Below are 13,045 nucleotides of genomic sequence, written 5' to 3'. Positions count from 1 at the left end.
CTGCCGTTAACACTGTGTAAGTAAGAGCTGTGATTGGATCGAGTGCCGGCCAATCACACCTAGTGCTCGATCATTCACAGCCAATCCAGCTGCTTTGGAATTCCCCCTGCTCAGCTTTCAAATCCCCTGCCATCATTGCTGTGTAAGTAAGCGCTGTGATTGAATCGAGCACCAGCTGTGATTGGCTGGTGCTCAATCCAATCACAGCGCTTACTTACACAGCACTGACAGAGCCAAGCAGAGAGGACGGCGGGGGATGACAGCAGGGAGGATTGAAGCAGCTTGTCGCACAGACACAGACACCGGCTGGGAGGTGAGTATGGAGGTTTTTTTTACCTAGTATATACTTGAGTATAGCTCAGCTTATACTCGAGTCAATAAGTTTTCCCAGTTTTTTGTGGGGAAACTTATTGTCTCGTCTTACAGTATATTCGAGTTGGCTAATACTCGAGTATATACGGTATTCACTCTTCTGCTCTTCCTGTTCTGTAGTGCAAATTAATCACACCATGTTTGTGCCTATATATATATATACACACACACACACACACACACACACACACACACACACACACACACACACACAGAGAGAGAGAGAGAGAGAGAGAGAGAGAGAGAGAGAGAGAGAGAGAGAGAGAGAGAGAGAGAGAGAGAGAGAGAGAGAGAGAGAGAGAAGAGAAGAACCCTCAGTAGGTTCGAATAACATCATGTCTTTTTGTTAACCATTAAAAGGTATCACATCTACAAGATTATTTGTTTTCTCTTACTAAGAACAATCACATTTTGCTCTACTGGCTATCACGGTACCAAACATTTTTACTTTTTCTCTAAACCTTAATGTTCTTTTCCTGTGGAACAAATACAGCTTTTCTGTCCTGACTTCAGTCTGGGAAGAAGAGATATATTGAGCCTCAGGGAGCTAGACACCAGGAAGGTGGGAATAAACCTGTGTGGGGTTTTGAGGGTACAGGTGGTAGACCGGCACTTTTTTCAGCTAGGGAAGTTGAATGTAGTAGTTACTCTCTTCCTTAACACAATGCAGCTAACAACCGCTGTGACAAGTGGCTATGTCGCAGCTGCTAACCTTCACCCCAAGATTAGACTCGGAGGAGGTCAGAGCTGTCAGATGCTGCAGGAGAGAGGCCCCACTCCCCTGCCACTGCAGCAACAGGGATTGGGATGCAGAAGAGGCACTGTGGGGCATAGTGAGAGGTACAGAAAGCACCATGTTAAGGTGGTCCTGCCTCCTGGTCATGTCAGTGGTGACTCAATCAGCACATCACTGCTGTAAATACAACCTCCACTGACAAGGAAAAGGGAATTTGGCTAAGCTCTCTCCTTCAAGAGTGAGCCCAAATGTTTGAGGTGCCTAAGGCACCCTATAAAAAGGTTTCCAAGCTGCGTTATAGGAGTAGTGTGAGAACAGCCAGAGAAGAATGTGGACACTGTAGACAGTGGGCTCCAGGGCTGTCAAAGCAGCAGTAGCAGCAGTAGTGAAGAGAGTGCTGTAGGGAGAGGCCATGTAGCAGGCATCTGTGGTGTGGTGGAAGCTGCTACATGTGGATAGCAGTGTGAGTAGTGCTTTCCCCATACTGGGGAGCAGTTCAGGGGAGTGCTGGGAATGGGAAAGGGCTCTGATGACCGGGGGAGGGGAGGAGTGAATGTGGAGGATCAAAAAGGAGCTGATGACTGGGGGCAAAGATGGAGGACCTAAACGACCGACACGGGCTGAAGGCGGAGGATCGTCTGGTGTCTGAAAGAAAGCAGCAGTGCCATGGGCCCAACTTGGAAGGGTAAATGGACTGGGACTGCAACGTGGAGCAGCGGTCGAAGTTGTAGCTCCTGCTAATGAGGAGTAAGTGAAGCTGATAAGTGTGAACACTTAGGCTGCCTGTCCACGAGCGATATGTTGCTGTGTTATCTGTGGCGATAATCCGGCCGCAGGTAACGCAGTGAACGCTTTCCATAGGCTAACTATGGAAAGCGCAACCCGACATCCACAAGCGGAGAATCAAAGCGATTCTCCGCTCGGGGGATTGAAATTGCGCCATGTCGTGATTTGCCACGATTCTCCGCGGTGAGCCTATATTTTAGATAGGCTCATCGCGGAGACCTGTCAGTGCTCCCCCCTCCTACCTGGGGGGGAGCTTCACTGGGAGCTTCACTAGGCCCAGAAATGCCATGGAAACATTCGGTACTAGACGATTGCATCACGGGGGCTGATGGTGAGTTGGAGGAAGAACCCACCCTCAAGCTGACAACTTCCATGCTGTCGTCGGGACTGTCAGCACATATAAGCTATCCAAGAGCTGCAACCTAAGCTAGATCAGAACAAAGATTAGGGACAGCACTTTGGAGATCGTGAAGTAGTGGTAATAGAATTGGAGATGTGTGTGTTTGTGTTTATACGTGTGTGTGTGTGTGTGTGTGTGTATATATATATTATATATATATATATATATATATATATATATGGGACTTAGCTGGTGCTAGCAGCCAAACCCCCCAAAAATTCAGGTCGGCCGCAGCACCTGAGAACATCCCAGGAGACGTATGTTAATATTGATCCTTACATATAGCAATACATCCACAAGATTTGGAGAGCGTCCAGAACAACACCAAATATTGCAAAAGGAAATTCAGGAAGTAAAGTAGATGGTTATGAACATTTCTAAATAGGACAATGAGACCTCCCTTCAAAGAAAGTCCATCTTTTTTGTTTTGTCACTTGTTTTCCATATGAGCACTGGACAAATTTCCATACCCGTCTACTGAGCTAGATCAGATCACAGCTGTCTGTGGTCAGTATCAGCAGGTGTCAGTTCATGAGCCTCCTTCATACCCAACCCAAATCATTGGGAACGATGCCTTCTGTTACACGTCTAGCTCTACTGCACTGACAGCACGCCAGGGGAACAGCTTCCCGAGCGGCGGACCTGGGATACTGAGCAGCAAACTCTCATTGATCATCTATTAATGACCTATCCTGACCATAGTTAAGCACTCCCATCCTTCTTGGCAATACCCCCAAGGGCATAAGTGGATACTCCCCATCACCAATCTGCTGACTACAGCAGATAGAAAGTGAACAGTAATCAGGGAGTTGATTGCTTCTTGTTCCAGCATTGTATTCAACCATGTCTGCAGCCTAATGATGCAAATACAGTTTGAATTTCAATATACAATATGACTCCTGAGTGGTCACCTGAAATCCAGAACTTCCAGTCCCTGGGATCCGGGATAGTTGGGAGGGTGAAAAGAAGTAATTCATGAAAAAACATTTATCCATTACAAAAATAGCAAACTTTCAAACATTAAGCTTTGATCTAACGAATATCTTAATCAATGAATAATTAACTTTCTAGTATGGCTTTCCAATTCCTTGATCCTACTTGTACTAATCTTTAGTTATATATATTGAAAACTGCATAAACAACAAATGACTTTGATGTTATTGAGCACGAGACATGAGGGTTTAAAAACATCATCACCGGGCTTATCTGATAATGACAATTCCATTTCTCTAGATTTCGAAGCTATATCTTTATCGTAAAACGTTGACTGTATCAAACACAATTCCCTCTCAAAAGAAATGAGCATTTCACTATCACCATAAAAATATATGTACATTCAAAAAAGTAATTTTTAACTTTTTGCAAAAGAGAATAAAAATGCAGCGGCAACAACCAGTAATCAGGACAACAATGTAAAAAAAGGTAATATTTACAGTTCTGAATCTTGCATTGAAAAAGCTAATGTTAACTCTTATGTGTAAGGGTCGTTCTACAGGCAATGACTACTGGGCACTTCAGTGCTTGACAGCGATCCCAGCAATAATCACTTCTGTGCTTTCACACAGGAGCAAGGATCGCTCAGTAAATGGAGGTGGATCGGGCCAGAGATCATTCTGTCCGCTTGCCTCCATGCTCAGGACAACAGACCACTGCACGAGCATTGACGTCATCGCTAGGTTGTTAGCTCTCATGCACAGCGTTTAGACAAGCAAAGATCACAGCTGAATCACAGGCTTCTTGCTCAGTGCTTCACCTAGGTGAAGCGCTGAGCGGGGTGTGTTTACATACAGCGAGAATCCCTCAATCCTGCAATGTTTTTTATGATGACTGAAAGTCAGCGATAATGAAAAATGAATGAATAGTAAAAATTTTTTGCATTTACACTGAATGATTATTGCTCATTTTCATTTGTTTAGACAAATTTTGAGTGACATTGTCCCGTGTAAATGGCCCCTTAGTTGAACAACTGCCAATGTTTGTTTGTTTTTTATGCCTGCAGGAACTGAACGACAAACGATAAGCGAATGAATTATCTTTCGGCATTTACACTGAACAATTATTGTTCAGATTCCCGTGATACAGCGAGAATCATTATCGTTCAGTGTAAAAAAGCTCTAATCCAAAAAGCTTTAAAAGGATATGTACAGCTTGAGGGTGCATTCAGACGACCGTATATTGGCTGGGTTTTCACGCCCAGCCTATATACGGCGTCTCTCTCTGCAGGGGGAGGAGGCTGGAAGAGCCAGGAGCAGTGCTCTGAGCTCCCGCCCCCTCTCTGCCTCCTCTCCACCCCCTCTCCACCCTTCTGCACTATTTGCAATGAAAGGAGGCGGAACGGGGGTGGGGCTAAGTTCCCGAAATTAGCTCCGCCCCCATCCCGCCTCTCCTCATTGAAAATAGGGCAGCCTCCTCCCTCTGCAGAGAGAGACACCGTATATCGGCTGGGCGTGAAAACCCAGCCGATATACGGTCGTCTGAATGCATCCTCAAAGGGGTTGTTTCACAAAAAATATTATTTATTGTTAAATTGAGCCTATAATGATAACATTTTTGTATTTATATAAAATGTTCTATCCCCAGATATTCCAGGACTAATATTAGAATAGTGCTGCCTGCTGTCTCTAAACCGTGTGCACCTCAGTAAATGTTCCAAGGTGTCTCATAACAGATTGGTATATAATATGAGAATGCTTGCTCTAAGCAAGAATGTGTGTAAGTGGGTAAGTAACTGGTCAGTGATAGAAAGCAGAGGGTAGTTATAAATGGTACATACTCTGACTGGGTCACCGTTACTAGTAGGATACCACAGGTAGCAGTATTAGGCCATATTCTTTTTAATTTATTTATTAATGACCAGGTAAAACATTTGTACAGTGAAATATCAATGATGCAACATTACGAAGTGATTAACACAGGAGAGGACAGAATGTGATTGCAAATTGATCCGGATAAATTGGGGGTTTGGGCAGAAAAATGGCAAATGAGGTTTAACACACATAAATATAAGATTCTGTACATGGGCAGGGGAAATACATGTCACGATTACACACTAAATGGGAAACCACTGGGTAACACTGACATGGAAAAGGACCTAGGGCATTTTAGTTAATTGTAAGCTTAGCTAGAGCAACCAGTGTCAGGCAGCTGCTGCCAAGGCAGATAGGATCATGAGTTGTATCAAAAAAAGTCTAGGAGCACATTGAACATTGTTCTTCCTCTTTACAAGTCACTGGTCAGACAACACATGGAATATTGTGAACAGTTTTGGGCATCGGTACTCAAGAAGGAGATATCAGAGCTTGACAAGGTTCAAAGGGGCTAAAGTAATAAATGGAATGGGCAGACTAGAATACCCAAAGAGGTTATCAAAATTTGGATTATTTAGTTTAGAAAAAAGACAGCTTTGGGGAAACCTAATAACTATGTGTAAATATATCATAGGACAATACAGAGATCTCTCCCATGATGATGTTTATACCCAGGACTGTAACAAGGGGGCATCATGTGCATCTAGAGGTAAGAAGGTTTCTACACCAACATAGAAGGGGGTTCTTTATTGTAAGAGCAGTGAGACTATGGAACTCTCTGCCTGAGGATGTGGTGATGGCAAATTCGATATAAGAGTTTAAGAAGAGCCTGGATGTCTTTCTTGAGCGATACAATTATATGTTATAATCATTAATAACTTCAAAAGGGTTGTTAATCAAGGGATTATGTCGATTGCCAGACCTGGGGTCAAGAAGAAATTTTTTCCTTTAAATGAGGAAAATTGGTCTCTACCTCATTGGGTTTTTTTGCCTACCTTTGGATCAACATTGGGAAAGGTGCGGGTAATAGGCTCGATTAGATGGACATATAGACATACTATATTTCTATTTTTCAGCCTAATATACTATGTTAAATCTACTCACTGTGTCTTAGGTCTTAGTCACGTGAGCATGTCCGATTTTGGTGCATGAGAAACCGCCCAAGTTTAATGCGTTTGACCATATGACATCCATATATCATACTTTTTGCTCTATAAGACGCACTTTTCTTCCCCCCAAAGCAGGGGGGAAAAGTTGCTGCATCTTATATAGGCAATGTGCAGAAATTCGTCGTGATTGCCATTCTTTCACGCGACCACACAAACATATGTGCAATTAGTTAATAGTTCTTTCTCCTCCCCACTGCCGCTCATACATACCGCTGCTTCCCGCCTCCACCAAACGGCTTCTTCCCTCCACCAGATGGCCGCTGTGACACGGGGCTCCGTTTTTTCAGACTCTGCTGCTTCTTCTGCTCTGTCACCCGACACTAACCCTGTGCTATTCCTGGGTGCGTTCAAAATATTGCACCTTATAGTACGTTGCGTCTTATAGAATGAAAAACACGGTACATTGTGTGTGTCTGTTTTTGGGTGTCTGCCTGAAAAACCGGTGTCATCTGGGTTTTTTGTGCACAAAAGAAAATGAAACCCAATGGTTCCATCCAAGTTTCCATCTCTACACCATTTTCTGCATTTCAGATTGAAACTTTAGATGGAGAAGGAAAAGGGGGCGGTGGTAAGAATGACGGCTGAAAAGAACCTTACCTCTTGAGCTCTATACTGGAAAACTTGCTTGTGATTTGTGAAGGGCAACCAAAAGTCCAGCAGGTTTATATTTTTTGTGACTGTTGTTTTGCAGGTTGCATCATAACACGTTCACAATGACTACTTACAATGCCTCAATGTGACCTTGCAATAGTCTTCTTGGTATCTTTGTATTCAATAGTGCAAAAGGATTACGAATCTATATATATACAAGCACATATTGGATTGCTTCTCTGTTTATCTATTGTTATATGGAGAGATTTGAAATAACTGATACCAACACATGTGACACTGCATTTAATTAGCTTTTATAGCCATGCCATATGTGCCACTGGCATCTATTATACCTAAATTGTTGCAGTTCATAGTAAAATGCCTCTAATGAATAACATCATGGCTATTTCTGGAACTCACTTCCAGTAGCTCTAGAATACCAGCTGTCAACTTTCCACCAGGTTGTTGCACTTGATTCATCAACTGCAATTACAAGAAAGAGCAGAGATGGAACTTTACGTATGCATTATCTCATTATGTCTGTTAAACTTTGGCCAAAGTATTAGGGGTTTCTGAATATAAAGAATGGAAAAAACACAAATTGTATGCAAAAAATCTACTCTGCAGCAGCAAATTAAAAAGCAAGGCAGATACAGCAATCCAGATCTATATCATAGGGGTTGTATTACGGTATTCAGTGCTTATGTTTGACTGAACTTGTCAGGACAATATTTGAGTGGAAAACGAGAACCAGATTTCTGAGCCAGAAATACCACCAGAACAGTTGTCATTTCCCTCTTATACAAAGGTCCTTACTTAACCGTTCACATAGGACAGAATTAGTCTGCACAAACATTTCTGCATCACAATGTTAGCGCTATTGGGCTTGAATTCTGCACCTGTTAATATCCGCACATCTTTAATTCAAAACCACAAGGTTAAATTCTGCAGCGGAAAAGCTTTCTACAGCGGAATTAAGGAAATTTTACAGGGTTGCTGTTACAGATTTCTGTATTTCTTATCTTAAAGGGGTTGTCCCGAGGCAGCAAGTGGGTCTATACACTTCTGTATGGCCATAATAATGCACTTTGTAATGTACATTGTGCATTAATTATGAGCCATACAGAAGTTATCAAAAGTTTTTTACTTACCTGCTCCGTTGCTAGCGTCCTCGTTCCCATGGAGCCGACTAATTTTTGGCCTCCGATGGCCAAATTAGCCGCGCTTGCGCAGTCCGGGTCTTCAGCAGTCTTCTATGGAGCCGCTCGTGCCAGAGAGCGGCTCCGTGTAGCTCCGCCCCGTCACGTGCCGATTCCAGCCAATCAGGAGGCTGGAATCGGCAGTGGACCGCACAGAAGAGCTGCGGTCCACGAAGACGGAGGATCCCGGCGGCCATCTTCAGCGGTAAGTATTGAAGTCACCGGACCGCCGGGATTCAGGTAAGCGCTGTGCGGGTGGTTTTTTTAACCCCTGCATCGGGGTTGTCTCGCGCCGAACGGGGGGGGGGTTTAAAAAAAAAAAAACCCGTTTCGGCGCGGGACATCTCCTTTAAGGCTTCTTTTCCACAAACGAATATCGTCCGGCTGATATACGCTACATTAGGAGAGATGAAACTAGTGAACGGGCGCACAAATCAAACATTTGTGTGCCCGTTCAGACAGCATGGGTCCCGACGCATATACGCCGAGACTACCATGCTGTCGCCCTTTTTCCCTCTCTCCCCATCGCAGGCTTACCTCTCTTCTCCTCCCCGCTCGTTCTTTGCAATGGGCAGGAGCGGAGCTAAGCGCCGTCCCGCCTCCTCCCATTGATGGCTATGGACAAGGGGTGGAGAGAGGGCTGGAGCTTAGCTCGAACGAGTGGGGAGGAGAAAAGAGGTGAGCTTGCATGGGGGGAGGAGAGCAGAGGGAGGGAGGAGAGCAGCCACACTGTTAAACTCCTTCCCACCTGCGGCCGCTGCCATGGGCTCCCATAGGAGCCCATGCAGCGGCCGACGTATTCAGGACCAAAAGATAGTTCCAGGACTATCTTTTGGGACCAACGTAAAAAATGCCCACTGCTATATTGGCCTGGCTGGCCGCTTTTGCATCATTGGAATAAGCCCATGTGATCTGATGCATTGAACGTGAAAACGGACGGCTGATATACGCTCATGGGAAAGAGGCCCAAGGTAGATAATTACAGGCAACTCTTTTGTATTTTCTCTCCATGCATAGATAGCTACAGAAAACAAATCTGTACTCCTTTCTTTATACTTCTATTTTTCTCTTAGGCTTTGTAGGTATAGATCTCCTTTCCCTGCTGTCTCTTTCTTTCTTTGTTCATCTTTCTCTATCCTTCTTCTTATCTTCAGTCTCTAACCTTCTGTATATATAATTCTTCTCTTTATATCTTTCTTATCTTACTACAATTCTTTCTATATCTTTCTTCTGTATATTGTCTTTTTATATCGGCTGGCACACTCCGTGACTGCGCAGAATCTTTTCCAGTGATAGTAAAGTAATACCCCTAAGATGGCACGTCTTCGGATGCATACACTCTGTTTTAGAGGTGCCAGGGTCGGCTTATTTTTATGTAGGGGGGAACTGTAGTGTCCCATAATGTCATCCTGGTCCTGTCCATAATTGTCATACATGTATTGTCTTATGTGCATGCACTGTGTAAATCTGTCATGTCAATTTTCTGTATGTGTGTTGCACAGCTGCAGCTTCTGAAGCGTTAACTCCCATAAAATCATTACCTGTCAGCTCTAGCTACTAAATGTATTTTTTTTCTACTGTGTCATGTGGTACAAGTGAGGTTATAAATGTGAGTGTCTGAGAGCGGGAAGAGCTCCATCTTCAGTTCCATCTCCAGGAGGAGAGAGTTCTAACACAGAGTCGCATGGAAGCACCTTTAGCTTCCATGTTGGTGAAGATGGAGGAAGAGGAACGACTACCCGTAGTGTTTTCCTGTGTCGCCGTCTGCCATTAGGATCACCACACAGAGGTACGTAATTGTGACACCCACACGGATGCTAAGCTGTATTTATGAGTCATTTCTGTCTGCCAGAGTGTATGTGTAGTGACCCCTACCTTTTACCTCCTCCGGAGTATACCCAATTTCCAGGACTGGTGACGTATAGATAACGTGGACTATAGGGTCGTATTGTTCCTGTGTTTTCCTCCCAACCTCTGAGCTTCTGTCCGTAATTTCTGCAAGTGAATGATACCTGTAACTAACCTGTTATACAATGTTTATTCTACGTAAAAGTTTTACTGTCACAGAGAGAGAGAGAGAGAGAGAGAGAAACACACATACACACCTGGTAGACACAGAGAGAGAAAGACACAAATGGCAGACAGAGAGAGACACAGAGAGAGAGAGACACACACACTTGGCAGACATAGAGAGAGAGACAGAAACTAAGTCACACATGGCAGACAGAGAGAGAGACACAGAGAGAGAGAAAGAGGCAGACATAGAGAAAAAGAAAGAGACAAAAAGACAGAGACAGAGATGTGAGATATGACCACAGTATACACTGAATATACTGGGGGCTCCATAGTAACATATACTATTGGTGGTGTAATATACCGACATGTAACATACACTAATTGACTGTTGCCCTGTCCTTAAAATGTGGAAGACCAAGCTGTGGACTGGGGACTGCAAGCTGTTCAAGCCGAATCCTCGGCTCGACAGTTCTTAAAACATTTACAACCATTTTTTCAAGCTATTTATGTTCGCATAGCGAACATTGGGTCAATATAGTTGATAAAAGATGACCACATACACTTTTTTGTAGTGCCCAGCTCTGAGCCACTACACTACATTCTTTGCTGGTGAGCGCCCATGCTCATCTGAATAAGCTCTGAGCCACATTTCAATTATCCTGAATGCAGCTTTAGGCCTCATTCATTTAGGAATGTGATGAATCTACCATGTGGTACCCATTGACTGCCATAGACCCAAACTATACCTCCATATGCCTCGAGTATACAAATGGAGGGGTACATAAGGTTTTTTTCTCATAATTCATACATAATCTATCCTACACAGATATTCTCATACAGGCACCACACGATGGCACGCAATGCCTGTTGGTCAGCACTAGGCAATCCTCATATGCCACCAGACATTCTGTACATATGCCTTTGCCAAGACTCCTTCAGATGACCATGTTTTGCAATAGGCTTGCTCCTGCGCAATTCTTTTGCACTGTGAATTATTTGCACCCATTACAATCTATGAGGCTATGCACACTGACATTTTTCTCATGGACCATAACTCATCCTATGGCTAGGTGCACACTTATGTAAAAAAATCCATGTTACATCTTTTTATGCATGTGCAGCTCAGTGTGGTCAACGTATTTGGGTCCATGTGTCAGTCTTTTTTCTCCACATGCCTTGTGCTTTTACGTCCATAAAAAAAATGAAAGAAAGCCAATCCTTTTTTTCTGCTTAAAAAAGGACAAAGATTGCATCCGTGTGCTGTGCATTTTTTTCTCTCCTCATTAGCTTGAATAGTACATGCAATGAGTGCTTTCATGCAGTCTGTGTCTCAGTGAAAAAATTCAGTAATGCATGTTGCAAGATAGAATAATATGGGTCTGTCCACTTTTTAACGAATCACACGCAAATTAAAAAAACCCTAGTGTGACGAAGACCTATGTCATATTTCTGTCCGCATCATAGGTGAGAAATCGGACATATTAATCAGGCGCAAGTCGCACATTGATGCCTATTATACACATCAGATGTACTGTAGAAACGCTGTAAAAACACGATAATATTGGTATAAATGCCAAGTGGAAACCCAGCCCTTTTGTTTATCTTACTAATTTTTTTTTTTTCACTGATTTCTCCGAAATCTGCCTTTTACCATTACGTTTTTAGTACAAAATAACCTTGGGTCAGGTAAACAAGTTACGTTTTGACCCAGATAATTGTTTCCCTCATTAACCTGAAGAAGATAAATCTGACATTAATAAAATGCCTATTGAATGTCGATATATACAAATAAGTGGAAATTGTATGCTTTATTATATTATTCCTGCCATGAACCATGTCACAGAGGGCACATAACTCTCTTGCTATTTTCCACATTAATATCCAAATATATTAACTAAGAAAGTAAATAATGTTCAAAGAGACATTTAACATGCTAATTAAATCAGTCCAGGTTAAATCAATTGGGTAATTAGTATGAAAAATAGAAGCAGTAGACTGTGCCCCACTGGACAAGCTTTCACTGTTCTGTTCTATAATGTATACAGCATGTTGTAGTGTGCAGTATAGGTTAACGGAGAAGGAACTTGGATGGTCTTGTACAACAGTTCATCATCAATTCCATATCAGTTTTTATCTGGCTTGTACCATTTACTATCTCCCAGCAAATAGGAAGTTAGAACAATACCTCTGCAGCACCACCTATAGGAAGGCAGCATTCCTGCAAGTCAGACTTCTTAAACAAGCCTTATGACAATGACTGTGAATTGTAAACCAAAGCCAGAATAACCATATGTAGTATGTTTATGGCTTGGCTGGTGAGAGGTCTGTAGCTGTGGGTCAGGAAGGGTATTGCTTCACCTGAAAGAGAGCAAAAATTATATAATTAAAAAATACAACATGTCCAGCAAAAAAAACAAGCCCTCATAAGGCTATGTTGATGAAAAAAGTTATGGCTCTAGGAACGTGACAATAAAAAAAATTGAAAAAATAGTCGGTCAAAAAGGTGCAAAAAGACTTCGTCACTAAAGGGTTAAGCTTTTTGTCACCCTGTGTTGTATTTTGCATTGTGTATGTTTTTATTTTGCATGTAAAATCTGTAGAAAGCCTTTTGTTTTTAATTGGTGCATTAAATCAGTCACAGTGATGTGACAGGGATCCTGTCATGACAGTGGATGTGTCTCAAGAATGATTGACTTAGGGCTCCCTAGTTTTCACCCTTTAAGCCCACTAATTGGAAAATGCTCTTTGTTCTGGGGGACCCCAGATCAATGCCCCAGAAATAGTTTCAAGTAAGAGGCAGTTGACGCAACTTGGTCAGGTTTACTGTAACTGAGTACCTGAGGCTGTAGAATGAAATGTGGTTGTGAAACAGAGCTAACGTCAGGACGGTCATAATACTTTTGTAACAGTAAATCGGGCCAAGGGTCAGGGCAGGCAGCAAAGAGAATAAATGGGATCATTAAACAAGT

This window comes from Eleutherodactylus coqui, chromosome 1 (assembly GCF_035609145.1).
Source record: "Eleutherodactylus coqui strain aEleCoq1 chromosome 1, aEleCoq1.hap1, whole genome shotgun sequence".
In the NCBI taxonomy this organism is placed as follows: domain Eukaryota; kingdom Metazoa; phylum Chordata; class Amphibia; order Anura; family Eleutherodactylidae; genus Eleutherodactylus; species Eleutherodactylus coqui.
This window is presented reverse-complemented; position numbering follows the sequence as displayed.